The following is a 15201-nucleotide window of genomic DNA, read 5'->3' as shown; positions in this document are numbered from 1 at the left end:
AATAAAAATGAAAAAAAAAAAAAAAGAAAAGAAAGGGGGGAAAAAAACAACACAAAAAAACCTGGTCTGAAACGAAACCAGTTTGTATCAGTTCCTGGAGCATATACAGAAACATCACCCATGGCCCATGGCAGAGAGCCGACCTTACCAAGCAGGAAGTAAGCTATGAGCCAGACAAGGGAGTCTGGCTGAAGGAGCTGGATCTCAGAGCATTCACATCACCCCATAATAAGTGGTGTCTCCTGACCCAGAAGCCTCTGCCTTGAAGATCTGTTGTTGTTGTTGTTGTTATGTGCCGTCGAGTCACCTGCGACTCATAGCGACCCTATGTACAACAGCCCTAAACTCCACTCTGTCCTTTGCCAATCGCACTGTCTCCAACACTCCCATCTCAATTATCCCAGTCACTGAATCAATCCACCTCATAGAGGGCCTTCCTCTCCTGCGCCGTCCCTCCACCCTCCCAAGCATGATGTCCTTCTCCAAGGACCAGTCTCTCCTTACAACATGTCCAAAGTTTGTTATACGGAGCCTCAGAATCCTTGCCTCCAAGGAGCCACCCGGTTTAACCCTTTCCAGGACAAATCTGTTTGTTTTCCTAGCAGTCCATGGTATTCTCAATACTCTTTTCCAGCACCACAGCTCAAAGGCATCAATTCTCCTTCTATCCTCCTTGGTCATTGTCCAACTCTCTGATGCATAACAAGTGATTGGGAAGACCAAAGCCTGTATCAGACGCACCTTAGTCTCCAGAGAGACACCATTGCTCTTCAGTACTTTGGAGAGGTCCCTAACAGCAGACTTTCCCATGGCAATGTGCCTTTTAATTTCCTGGCTGCTGGTGCCAAGACTGTTGACTGTGGAGCCAAGCAAACTAAAGCTGTGTACAATCTCAATCTCTTCACCATCCATCCTGATGCTGCCAATTGGTCCAGTGGTGAGAATCTTTGTCTTCTTGACATTGAGCCTCAATCCATATTGTAGGCTGCAGTCCTTGACACTCTGCAGCAGGCTAAGTTAAATGCACATTATCTTAGCCTGTCTTATAGGGAGCATTTCCCAGGATTCCCCACCTTCCCTTATGAATAAACAAGAAGCCCTTACTCACCTAAATCTTTTTAGACCCAAACAATTCTTCCACACAGTAAGTCACAGGTAAGCCTTGCTTCATCCTTCCACGTCTCCCTTTGGGAAGTGGTTTCCCTAATAAAATGACTCCATCTCAGTTCCAGTATTCTTCCTTAGCTGGAGGGAGAACCCACATTTAAGGAGTATACTGGAGACATTTCTTTTACCACCACCTTTAAGGGGTAGCCTGGCTACCCCAAAGCTATGTTTTAAATGCCTGGAAAAGCCAGTATCAATGAAAAGACATTTCCTTATTCCTCATCCAACTTTATTTTTAAAAATGTATTTATTAATTTTAATGAAAGTTTACAGAGGCTTAGGGTTTCCCGTCATTCACTGTTGCACTTTTCTCCCTGCTCATCGCCTCCTCCCCAATTTACTCTTCTCCTTGAAAAGAAAAAGTCTTTTGTTGTTATGCAACCCCTCCCCCCAAGTCCACTCCACTATGCAGCCTTCACTCAACTTTTGTAATGACAATATCCATTCATGTAACCCTTTAAAACAGTTCTCTCCCTCATCTGTTTCAATGCAATATACATAATTCCTCCCCTCCTTTTCTGTCTTCCCTCAACCCTGATGTCAGTCCCATTTTACAATAGGGGTCCTATGCAATATTTGTCCTTTTGTGACTGAGATATTTCACTCAGCATAATGTCCTCCAAGTTAATGCATTTTGCATAATATTTTATAAGTCCCTTGTTTTTCAATGCTGCATAGTATTCCATTGTGTGAACTCATCCAACTTTCATATGCATTTGAGCCAATTGAAAAGACTATGACCTAGGTCAGACCTTAGTCCTTAAAGTGACACCCTTGCTCTTTAGCACTGTAAACAGGGTGTTGGCAGCAGATCTGCCCACTGCAATACAGCTTCTGCTTTCTTGACTGCCAGTAACATTGCTGTTGATTGTAGGTCCAGATGAAATGAAATCCTCAGCAACTTCAATCTCCATTTATCATGATGTTGCTTATTGGCCCAATGATGATGATTTTTCTTTTAAATTGGGGTTTTCTATTTCAAAAGGTAACTGCTTTAAAATATCTTATCCATCATAATTTAGCCTTTATGAAAGACGCTTTTGACACATGACTATTTTGTAAGTTAGGCAAGTGTAAAATGCTAAAAGATTTGGACCAACCATTCATCTGTTGAAGTATAGAGTGCAAGGGAGCTCTGGTGGCCTGCTGGCAAGAAGTTGTGCTGCAGTTCCAAAGGTGTGTGGTTCGAATCCACCAGATGCTCTGCTGGAGAGGAAGGACAATCTCCTCCTGTGCCAGTTGGATCCAATTTGACAGTACACACAAGAAAAAAAGAGGGGGGAAATACTGTAGAGTGCAAAACTTAGACAGTATTTTAGAGTGAACATAATCAGCCTATAGTCCAGCCTTCTCAATTATAAAGACTTTTGGAAATACAAATCTAAGGAAAGGAATACTGTCTCCAAGTTACAAGGCTTTGGCAAATCAAAACAGTGCTTTGTAATACAATAAAACCACGTTGTTGCTAGGGTCATGTATTACTTTAATAATCACTTACACTGTAAAAATTCCATTTTAGAACTGAATCAAATTATTATTGCTTTTCATATTTTATAGCTGAGCCCTTTTTAAAAAAAGAAAGAAATTAATATACTTTTTAAATTATACAACTTCCTTCTTTCTGCCTGCATTTCTTTGGCAAAGTTGCTGAGTTAACCCAACACAGCAATTATCTGGATATAAAATGTGGTCTGTTTCCTTTTGGGGCTTGGTCCAAAGTCACTAATGGAAAGCTTTAAAATTATACCTTAGCAAACTAGCAGACTATGTTAACTCCCCCCATCGTGATGTAGATCCATGCATGGACTTCTCTTCAGAATTCAGGCACTTTTTTTGCACTGTGTACTTTGAAGCGTCTTCATTAAGCTGCTGTCAAGGCAAACCTAATTGATAATTGCTCTGTGTCCCGGAGTAAAACTGAACTCCATAGGTTTTCAGAGACTGTGGTCTTTCAAAAATCGATCGTCAAGTCTTTCTTGCAAGGCAGATCGGAACCCCAAATTTCTGTGGTGAATAGCTGAGCACTTAACCGTTTGAACCCTCCAGTGAGAGGATTCTTTTACCTGTTACTCTTTTTGTTCCTTCCCAGATAAAAATCCCAAGTCAAACAACTCATTCTCCAGCTGGCCCTCCAGTGGGCTTTCAGAGGCTGTCAATCACATAGGGAGAGACTGCCGTGCTTTCTCCCTCGGAACATCTGGTAGATTGGAATAGTCTACATAAGGGTTGGCAGCCCAATTCCTTACCCATGAGGCCCTCAGAGCTCCCAGGATAAAAATCTAAATAAAGTCAATCTCCCAAACATGAAGAAAACGGTTATTACTGATAAGAGGCCTCAAAACCTGACATGGGAACCTGACCCGTTCCCACCCCTACAAATATCCTCTTCCTCACACTTCACAAGCAGATCTGACCCACAGATCCCTCTCCACGCCCTCCTACCCGGCTCCTTTCCCCTCCATTCGGCCTGGCATCTCTCTGCTCCCTGGTACCTGGATGATCATGAACAATGACAGGAACTGTTCTGGGAACCTCTAAACACCTTGCGTTTGTGGCAAGTCCCTGCCAAGCACACCTCCTCTCCCAGCACTTCTCCACCCTGCCTCAACCTCCCCTTTCACAGGAGAGGTTGCTTGCTTGGACCACCCGGTGCATTTGCATTCAGGACCTGCTTGTGCTGGGGGAGGGTGGCCAACAAACACCACTTGAGCTTTGACTGCGTGGTGACTGTCACCTGAGCTTTCTCTTCTCCATCATCTCTGATGCCAATAGTGCACAGGGCACTCCATCTCTGATCCCAGCCATCTGGGGCTAGGTCAGCCCTTAGAGGTTAAGGGGATACTGCCCTTCCAGTCCACTGCCCACCCAGCCCTTCACTGCCCCCAGCCGTGGAGAGCTGGGTCAAGGTTCACAAAAAAGGCTTGCTCCTATTACGCTGAGTGAACTAACAGTCCCACAAGGATAAATCTTGTATAAAACCGTTATTGTAGAATTAGTATAAGGATCCAGGAGGGGTGGGAGAGGCTGGAAGCAGAGGGATGTGGATGTGCAGGGGGAAGAGGGTATTAATCATTCCGTTGTACAATTTGATAGGGGGAATGAGGGAAATTCAAAGAATTTGTTTGAATTTCTATTAGAATTTTGTAAATAAACAAGTGAAAAAATGGTTTTCATTTTTATTTTATTAGTGTGTGTGTGTGTGCACCATCAAATCAGATCTGACTGGTACAGGAGGAGACTGTCCCTCCTTCTCCAGCAGAGCGTCTGGTGGATTCGAATCGCACACCTCTGGGATTGCAGTGCAGCTTCTTGCCTCTAGGCCACCACAGCACAACTGAAAAATTTTTTTTAAAAAATAAAAATCATACAACCATGAAGGATATACTCCTTAAAGCAGTCAGTGGTGCAAGACTAAAAGGATTAAAAATTCCCAAAGTGAAAGATGAAAAGGCAGGGAGGGCGATACAGAGAAAATATAGAAACAGAAATGGGACACTCATGGAGGGAATGACAAGGGATCACAGCCAATACTGGGGACAAACTAGGTATGAACCTAAGTGGGAAAAGTAATTTGTTATAAAAACTACTTACAGCACAATAAGATGTTCTAATTAAAAAAAAAAGGCTTCTTTTCACTATCAAATAGGTAGATGCTGGGCTCTCACTGTCCTGTGGTTGTTGTTGTCAGGTGCCATTGAGTCAACTAGGACTCACCACAACCCTGTGAACGACAGACCTGGCCTTGCCCTTCACCACCTTCGCCACCTGTGATGTGCTCAAGTTCATGGGCGGAATCACTATACTAATCCACCTTCTAGAGGGTCTTCCCCTCTCTCTCTCTCTCATCCTCCACCTTTCTCAGAATGTCTTTCCCTAGCAACTGGCCCTTCCTGACAATAGGCCCAAAGTACATGAGGCAAAGTTGCACCCCCCTTGCATCTGAGGACCAGCCTGGTTTCACTTCCTCCAGGACAGACATGTTTGTTCTTTGGACAGTCCGTGGGATATTCAGCACAGTTCTTCAGCAGCATGGCTCAAAGCACCAGCTCACTGCCTTGCATTCTGCCATGTTCGGCCCTCTCTGTGCTCCGGGCATCCTAAGATTTCCCTTTCTCCCACAGGCACACAGCTTTGTGGAAACTCTGTATTTTGAATCTGATCAAACATTTCAGAAGGAGTGATTTCTAGTGATTTTTCCCCCCTCTGCCAAATCAGAAACATATGAGGAGGCTTTTAAGACTGTGTTCCACAGCACTCTTCTCTTGCCAAGATTCTGATACAGTTCCCTAGAAAGTATGTCAAAATTGGGATGGAAGTGGGGCCAGAAGTGGGGTGGGCATGTGGGTAGCTCCTGTGTGATCTGAAAAAAACACATAACCAACTTCTACAGGACTCTAACTAAACTCCTTGTGTCTTTGTCTTCATCTTTTATATTCTCAGAGCCTAATGCAGTTTCATGGACCACAGAAGACACGGAGTAAATGTATGCCTGAATGAATGCCCAAGTTTGTGAGTGGTCAGCAGTGGATGGGACAGTCATCGTAAAACGGGGTAAATTCTTCGTGCAGCTTTGATAAGTGGTCAGACTAGATCGTACAGCTTGGAATAATTCTGATTCATCACTGCTGAGTCAGAATCAGTTCATCAACGCTGACCTTCCAGCTGGTCAGAGGGTTTCCAGAGACTATAAACTGCAAGGGAGAAGCCTGCCCATCAGGTGCCCATGGAGCAACTGGTGGCCTTGAACCAGCCACCTTTGGTTGGCAGTGAAACTCCCTACTCACCAGAGTTCCCTTGCACTAAGTGCTCAATTAATCTCCTTAGAGAGGAAGATAAACTCACCCTCACTTCCTCCTCTTGTTGGTATGGCCAACAGGTCAGAGTCTTGGAATTAGCAGGGTGTAGCTAACCTATATTCCAGCTGAGGTCAAGGTCTCTGCAGCCCTAGAGGGAGGTCAAGATAAGATATGGGTTAGCCTAGATTCCAGTCTGGCTTTGGACATAACAAAGTGCTGAACAAATGATCCAGGCGTGTGGAGGTCAGGCTCAAGGAGGTAAGGGGAGCTCTGGTCTTGGTTTTAGGTCCCACCAAAAGGATAAACAAGTATGTCTTGGCGAAGATGCAGCCAGAGTGCCTGCTTCTTGGAGGAATGACAGTGAAATTTTGTCTCACACACTTTCGGCATGGCGTTGAGAGGGGCCAGTCTTTGGGAAAGGACATCATGCCTGGAAAGGTGGAGGGTCAATGAAGGAGGGGAAGACCCCCAAGGAGACAGATTGACACAGTGACTCTATAGTGGGCTTGAGTGTGTCAGAGATGATGTCACAGCACAGGGCAGGGTTCAGATCTGTTGTTCATAGGGCCTGCATGTGTCATCGTTGATGCAACAGTACCTAATGACTCGCCTGGGGACGTCTGGTGGCTTAGGGGCAAGGCGTTGAGCTGTCAACAGGGCATGTGGTTTGAATCCACCAGGTGCTCTGAGGGGGAAGGATGGACAGTTTCTTCCCATGTGATTTACAGCCTCTGAAAACCCAAAGGAAGTTCAGCTAGGGATCGGTTCTGACTGAACGGTACCCAACAAAAACAACTTGTCTGCTTGGGGGCAGAGCACAAATTTGAAAAGAATATCTCATGGCCAGAGTATCATCCTTACCCTCCCAAGTGCCCACAAGTGACACGAGGAGGCGAGCTCTGGTGGCCTAGTGGTAGGAAACTGCACTGCAGTCCCAGAGGTGCGCAGTTCAAAACCACCAGATGCTCTGCTGAAGAAGGAGGAACAATCGCCTCCTGTACCAGTCAGATCCAATTTGACGGTACACACATAAAAAGAATTAATAAATAAATATTATAAAAAAATAAAACAAAACAAGTGACACGAGGAGTCGTCCTGATTCCACCTTCTCTCTTCTACGTCTGCTCAGCCACCACGCTTTCTGAATGGACTCTGGATATCTCACTGGGCTATACAAGGTCAAAGTAAGATGGAGTCACTGAGGCCAGGCCCAGAAAAGCTTGACTGCCATCCGGAAGATGATTGCTAGGATTGAACTTCTGTGTGCACCTGAGCTCACTGTGATTCTTTTGTCTTTTAGGATCATCCAGGTTAAAATAAAAACAACAGGGAGCTCTGGTGGCCTAGTGGGAAGGAGCTGCAACTACAATCCCAGAGGCGCACGGTTTGAATCCACCAGATGCTCTGCTGGGGAAGGAGGGACGATCTCCTCCTGTACCAGTCAGATCTGATCTGACGGTACACTCACACAAAAATAATAAAATAAAATAAAAACAAAACAGCAAAGCCCTCATGGAATCTGAGCTCCATGCCTGCTACAGCTGCTTTTCTGAGATTTATTTTGTTGGGTTGTATTTTGAATGGTTCTTGATGGGTAATGCTGGTACAGGACTCTTTTGTTTGAGATCGCTGAAGACAGTTTGTTAAACTCATCATGGCTTTAATGTACTTTACAAACAGACTAGTATGTTTAAGGCCTAAAGTAAGACAGCAAGTCTCTAGCTGATAGAAAAAACAGGAATGAATCCAAGTTTTGCACAATTTTTACAAAGGGATCCGAGTTTTTAAGCTGTGAAAATATATGTGATCCCAGTGGTACACGGTTTGAATCCATTAGATGCTCTGCTGGAAAAGGAGGGGCAATCTCCTCCTGTGCCAGTCAGATCCAATTTGATGGTACACAAACAAAATAATAAATTTTTTTTAAAAAGAAAAAGGAAATATATGGGTGTGGGTATGAACATCTCGTTGTTTGTTTTGTGCCCGTTGAGGACAACTCATAGCAACCCCAAGAACAGCAGAACCCTGTCCTGTCCTCTGCCATCGACATCAACTCGGACACACTTGAGCCCATTGCTGCAGTCACTGGGTCAAACCATCTCGCTGAGGGTCTTGCTCTTTCATTAGCCTCCCACCTTTCCTAGCATGAGGTTAGCCTCATCTAACAACATGGCAAAAGTGTGTGAAACAAAGCTTCATCATCTTTGCCTCCAACGAACCCTCTCACTGTGCCTTCTCCAAGCCTCGTCTGCTCATGGCATATTCACTGTGCTTCTCCAACACTTAACTCCAAGGCATCAATATTTCTTCTCTCGTCCTTATCTCTGTCCAGCTCTCAGATGCACAAGTGCCTGAATCAGACTCACTGTAGTCTTCCAACCGACATCACCGCATATCAGAAACTTAGAGAAGTCCCTAACAACAGACTTTCCTAACACAATATGTATGTTTATTTCTTTCCTTTTCTTTGTAGTTTGATTTCTTGACTGCTGGTGCCTAAGGGTGTTGATGGTGAATATTTTCTCCATCTATAATGATATTGCTTATTGGCCTGGTAGTGAAGATTTTGTTTTCTTGATGTTGAAATGTAATCCATATGAAAGCCTGTAGTCGTTGATCTTCTGAAGCAAGCATTTCAAATCTTTACTTTCAGCAAGCAAGGTTGTGTCTGCTAATGCAAGTTGTTGATGAGTCTTCCCCACAATCCCGATGCTACATTCCTTTTCATAAAGCCAGCTTCTTATTTGCTCAGCATACCAACCAATATAAAGAAAACAAAGATTCTCACCATTGGGCCAACTGGTAGCATCAGGATGGATGGTGAAGACACTGAGATTGTACACAGCTTTCGTTTGCTTGGCTCCACAGTCAACACTCTTGGCAATAGCAGCCAGGAAATTAAAAGATGTATTGCGATGGGAAAGTCTGCTGTTAGGGACCTCTCCAAAGTACTGAAGAGCAACGGTGTCACTCTGGAGACTAAGGTGCATCTGATACATGTCATGGTCTTTGCAATCACTTATGTGTCAGAGAGTTGGACAATGACTAGGGAAGATAGAATGAGAATTGATGTCTTGAGCTGTGGTGCTGGAGAAGAGTATTGAGAGTACCATGGACTAAGAAAACAAATAGATTCGTTCTGGAAAGGGTTAAACTAGGCTGCTCCTTGGAGGGAAGGATTCTGAGGCTTCGTTTGACATACTTTGGACATGTTGTAAGGAGGGACCAGTCCTTGGAGAGGAACATTATGCTTGGGAGGGTGGAGGGAAAGTGCAGGAGGGGAAGACCCTCTATGAGGGGCATTGATTCAGTGACTGGGGTAATCGGGATGGGTGTGTCAGAGGTGCAATTGACACAGGATACAGCACGGTTTAGCGCTGTTGTACATAGGGTTGCTATGAGTCGCAAGTGACTCAATGGCACATAACCACCACTACCACCACCACTTCTGGGATTGCAGTGCAACTTCTTGCTACTAGGCCACCAGAGCTCCCCCAAGCCTGTATTTCAATGATATAATTTATGTACTCTGAATAAGTCTAGAAGGTGTCCGGGACACATGTAGAGGTTCTGAGTGTATCAGAGTCCTTTAAATGAGCTCTGGAGGTACAGTGGTTAAAGCAGTTGACCACTAATCAAAAGGTTGGCCGTTTGACTCCACCAACAAACTGGGAAGTAAGAGGTGGCAAACTGCTTCCATTGTCAGTGACCCTGTGAACCACAGAGCCATGTCGTACCGGATCCTCCCTCATCCTCATGTCCACGTCTCAGCCTTGCTCGAGCCCACTGCTGTGGTCACTATAGCATGTAGCATGAAGGGTCTTGCCCTCTTTGACTGACCCTCCACTCTTCTCAGCATGGCGTCTTAGACATGTGGAAACACTGCAGGCTTGCCAAACTGCAGTTAACTCAACACCAACGGTGTTTTCCCCATGGCTCCAAGAAGTAAAAACCCAAACAAACTGTGCTCCAAGACGAGATAGCTCTTGACATTGTCACTTCACCTCAGGGGGTTCTGTGTCATTATTACAAGGGACTGTTACTAGATGAAGCACAGGGTATATAAACCGAACACAATGTGTATGAATTCTGCATGTAAACCAATATAAAACAAAAATTAAAAGCAACAGCACAGCAAGCAGAGGGGCGAGGGTGGGCAGGGGGAAACCACAGAGTCGCACAATTTGGTAGGTAAGGGGATGGGGTGAAGGAAATGGGAAAGGTCCCGCAGGGACCTGAAAAGATGAGGTCATGGTGGGCATAGTTCAATGGTGATTAATTTCATAAAACACACAAGTATGGAAATGACTGTATAAGATACAATGCGAATGAAGGAAAAGTGTGAGAAAATGTAAAGCAAACCAATATAAAAGAAACATTTTTAAAAATACTGAAGAGAATAACAAAAGGGATTCTTGTATTCTTTTTTTTTTACCGATCAAGTCTCGACTTGATTGAAATCATACAGAGATATATATATAGGAGAACGAATGAGGGGAGTGGAAAGGAGAAGTAAGGAGGATTCTTGTATTCTTGATACTAGTGCTAATATTACTATGTTTCCTACAATGTACAGCTGTCAAATCTCAATCATCTCTTCCTTCTCCTCTGAAACTCTAACTAACTGACATGGTTCCTAGAGTGGAAGAAAACCATCACTTCCCTTGGCTTGTTTTTATTCTACCTTTATACCCATTTGTTTTCTATTCTATCTTTGCTTCTGACTTTATAATTCTGTCCTTTTACACTGGTGAACTTCTGAACCTCTACAGAATGTTGTTACCTGCACCTTTTTATCCCACAGACAAATTTTTTTTTTTTAGACAAATTGATGTTAATCACTCGTGCTTTTCAGTGAGAAAACGATGAGAGAAAAAAAAAATTATGAGTAACTCTGCCCTTTGATAGCTGGGTTTGGACTAATATTTTTGCAGACTACGTAGGGAATTTCTCAAATTTGATCTAGACATTCCACTAATATAATCTCCATACACTTCACCTTGAACAGGAGACCTAATGGAATGAGAAGGTGAGAAAATACACAATGACACTACTGAAATACAATAAAGTGATACCTGAGAAAGAACCAAGTCCTTCTGAAAGAGAGGTTGTTCTACTGTGGACGATCAGAGCCTCCTAGTGGAGGTACAGGAAGATGTAGTTGTGCAAACTAAAACCAACATGGAGTCTCTAATGTCAAGCCTGTCTGAGCACCACGCTTAAGGTAAGAAGTAATTTAAAGCTTAGAGAAAATAACTCGTTTCCGTTTGAATCCACCGAATCCTCTGCTGGAGAAGGAGGGACAATCTCCTCCTGGACCAGTCAGATCTGATTTGATGGTACACACACCAAAAAAAAATTAATAAAATAAAAATTAAAGAAAGAAAATAACTCTTTTGTATTATTTACATGTAACATACCCTCTTAATATTATTTTTAAATAAATGTTTCTGTTCTCGGAACCTCCTAAAAGATTTTTTTTTTTCTCCTAAAAGATTAATTAACAGTTTTCAAGAGATATAAAACTGAGGATGCAAGGGGCCTGGTGGCCAAGCTTGTGATGACACACAGAGCAGGACTGAGAGGGGTCTGTTCTCACAGGGCAAGAGGTCAAGGCCATGAGGAGCTGAGCCAAGTGGTCCTGCAGTGAAGAAGGGACCATCCAGAGTGATTTGTCTCCATGCTTCCTGATCTAGATCTTCGCTGGTAGCTTGCTAATCGTGCGTTACACCGAGTTCCTTAATAAACCATCTGACCATAATGATCTATGAGTTCGATATGGGCATCTGAATGGGTTTTCAAACCCAACAAAGAGTGGTGGGGGGTGGACAACTGGTGTCAGGGTTGGTGAAAAGATTGGAGGTGGAGGTGTGTCTTACAGGGATCAACCAGCCTTGGTCTGATCTTGAGTGACATCATCCTCTCTGAAGTTACACATGGTATTATGTCTACCAGCACATTAGAAGGGCCGTGTGCCCAAAGTGGGGGCTCTGCATGCAAGACACTGTCCACATGGAGGTTCTTGGGAGAGTTTTCCCCAAAACTTTTACTATAATAAATGCACAACATCTAAAGTAGTTGAAATGAGAAGCCGATGAGTCCTTTGTTATACAGCATTATTCCTCACAGAAAGACAGAAGTGGCCTGTTTGAGTTACCTAGCACTGCTATTCCACTGGCCACCATTTCCAGCGTGATGTCTTTCTGCAAATACTATTCCCTCCTGACAACCTGCCTAACAGATGAGTTCCACCACTGGCTCGAAAAAAGCACCCCGACTGCCCTTCCCCCAAGACAGATTTGCTTGTTCTTTTGGGAGTCCATGGGACAGTCAAGACTCTTCTCCAACACCACAATTCGACGGCAAGAGTCCCCTTTTGTCTTCCTCACTATCCTACTTTCAAACACATAGGAAGTAACGGAAATCCCATGGCTTGGATCAGGTGCACCTCAGTCTTTAAACTGACAGCTTTGCTCTTTAGAACTTTGGATTGTTCTTTCACAGCTTATTTGTTCAATGTAACAAGTCTTTTGCTTTCTAGTTTGCTGCTCCCAGTGGTGTTGATTTTGAAATGAAATGAAGTCACTTCCAACTTCCATTTTTTTCTGTTATGATAGTGCTTACTGACCCAGTGGTAAGGATTTTCGTTTTCTTCATCTTGAGTAGTAATCCATATTGAAGGCTGTAGTCTTCTCTCTGCAATAAGTGCTTCGAGTCCTCTTTGCTTTCTCTGAGCAAAGTTGTGTCATGTGTGTGATGCCAGTGGTTGGTGATTCTTCTTTCAATCCCAATGCCACATTCTTCATCTTCAGAACAATCTCTTTAAAAATACTTTAAAATGACAAAGTGTCCTTTCAGGCTGCAGGACGCTAGAGATTCCTTTATCAGGCTAGATTCCCTTATCAGGCTGGAGTCCTTTATTCTCCAAACATGAAAAGACTTTGAGGAAGACCTCTTTATCTAGCTGATATTCTTTGTTTACAGATGAAGTTTGCCTGGCCACCTTGCTATCTCAGCAGTAGATCACGTCCTTTCTGTTAACCCTGACTTTCTGGTCTTGTATCAAAGACATTCTTCTGGTATTCTCTGCTTTCAGCCAAGCTCCATACCAGCAAGGTGCCATGGCCTCTTCTAAACCCAGCCTGAACTTCTAGAAGTTCTCTGTCAATGTACTGTTCTAGTCATCTGCAGATGATGTTCAGCAATACTTTGCTTGCAAATGATATTAATGACATTGCTTGATAATTTCTATACTCTGTTGAATCACCTTTCTTGGGAGTGGGAACAAATATGGATCTCTTCCAGTCAGCTGGACAAGGCAGCTGTCTTCCAAATTTCCTGGCATAGACTGGTGAGCATTTCCAGGCCTGCGTCTGTTAGCTGGAACATGTCAATTGGTATCCCATTGATTCTTGGGGCCTTATTTCTTGCCAATGCCTTCGATGCAGCTTGAACTTCTCTCAGTCCTTTTTGAGATATAAAGCAGAGCAGACTGAACAAATAACTAAGCAAGAAAGCAGAGGTAGGTAGAGAGAGATGTCACACCATGTGACCACCGCCAGGTGCCAAAAAGTAAGGGCCTTCCACTAGAGCTGAGAGAAAGAACGAAAGCCGCCATCTATGTACCTGGTGTTCTCCATTCAGACTTCCAGCCTTTCACACAGGGAGCTCTGGCCACAGTCTGTAGAGTTACGTTGCTAACTCAAAGGCCGTGCCTCAAACGAAACACAACGTATGTGACTTTTGTAATGTAAACCAATAGAAAATTTTTAAAAAGGCTGAGAGTCTCTGGTGGTCTGACTCTACAAGGTGCTCTAAGGGAACAAGACAGTCTCCTCTTGTGAGAGCCTTTGAAACCCAACAGAAGGTCAGCTATGAGTTGGAGCTGAGAGACTGGCAAGCCCCCAAATGGTAAGAAAATAAATTTCTATTTGTTAAAGTCATGGAACTTCTGCCACAGCAGCACTAGATACTAACACGGGAAGCCTGGTGATTTGAATGCAAGAGGAACATCCTAAGAAAGGCCTGGCAATCTGCTTCTGAAACGAGTATTCTACTACATTCTACACCGCGAGTCAGACTTGACTCGATGGCACTGGGTCTGGGTTTGGTTTTCAAAGATCCATGAAGTAGAATACTAATTGGTTAAGGCTTGGGGGTCATGAAAGGGGAAAGCTAGGTGTCACCAAGTTGAATATGACCACGGTGGCCCTACGAACGGGAGCTCTGAACCCCGTCCTCTGCTGTGCCATCCTCATCATCTTCAATACACTTGAGCCCATAGCTGCAGCCCCTATGTCAGTCCATCTGGCTAAGGGTCTTTTCTTTTGTTGATCCTCCACCTTTCCAAGCATGATGTCCCCTTCCAAGGAATGGCCTCTCCTAGCAACATGCCCAAACTATCTCAGCCGAAGCCTCACCACTCTGCACTGTGGCTGCACATTTCCCAAGACTATTGGAGTTTTTTTCAATCCATGGGATATTCAGAGCCCTTCAGCACTACAACCCAGAAGCATCAATTATTCTTCTGCCATTCTTAGTCACTGTCGTGTGTTAATGAAGAGAACGAGGTGGGTAATACCTTTTGGGTGGGAACATGCAAACAAAGTGTTATTGTTGTTACTAGGTACTGTGAACAGCCAACCTGAACCTGCCCTATTCTGTGCCTTATCACCTCTAACACACTCAAGCCCATTGTTGAAGTCTCACTGAAGTTGTTCCTCTCCTTCACTTACCCTCCATTTTTCCAAGTATGATGTCCCTTTCCAAATATTAGCAGCTTAGAGATTGTGAGCACCATCACTGACCACTCCTTAAGGATTCTCAAATACCCACAAAAGCCTGAATTCCATGCAGTACTGCTGAAGCAGGGATGGTACTAGCCCCACGTGCTACATGTAAGATCTGCTCATGTTCACACCACCTCCAGATTATCTTCCTGGGAGAAGGGCAAGGATTCTGAGTCTGGTTGGGACTCCTGGGGGTAACAACTGTGCTTAAGGTATAACTGTGCTTAAGGTGGTAACAACTGTGCTCTGGCAAGAAAGTGAAGCTGTGTTTTCTGCACATATTCTACCTATGAAACACCAGTCTCCTAAAATGTGTTTGTTGTTGTTGTGTGCTACGGAGTCGGAATGGACTCCAGCAGGTTTTCAGAGGCAGTTAACCTCACAGGAGAATGCCCATCCTTCTCCCATGGAGTAGTTGGTGAAATCAAACCATGTGCCTTTTGGAACAG

This window comes from Elephantulus edwardii, unplaced genomic scaffold (genome assembly GCF_000299155.1).
Source record: "Elephantulus edwardii isolate Elephantulus edwardi_28Jun2011 unplaced genomic scaffold, EleEdw1.0 scaffold00080, whole genome shotgun sequence".
Taxonomy (NCBI): Eukaryota; Metazoa; Chordata; class Mammalia; order Macroscelidea; family Macroscelididae; genus Elephantulus; species Elephantulus edwardii.
The sequence above is the reverse complement of the archived record's forward strand: the minus strand, read 5'-3'. Positions refer to the sequence as shown.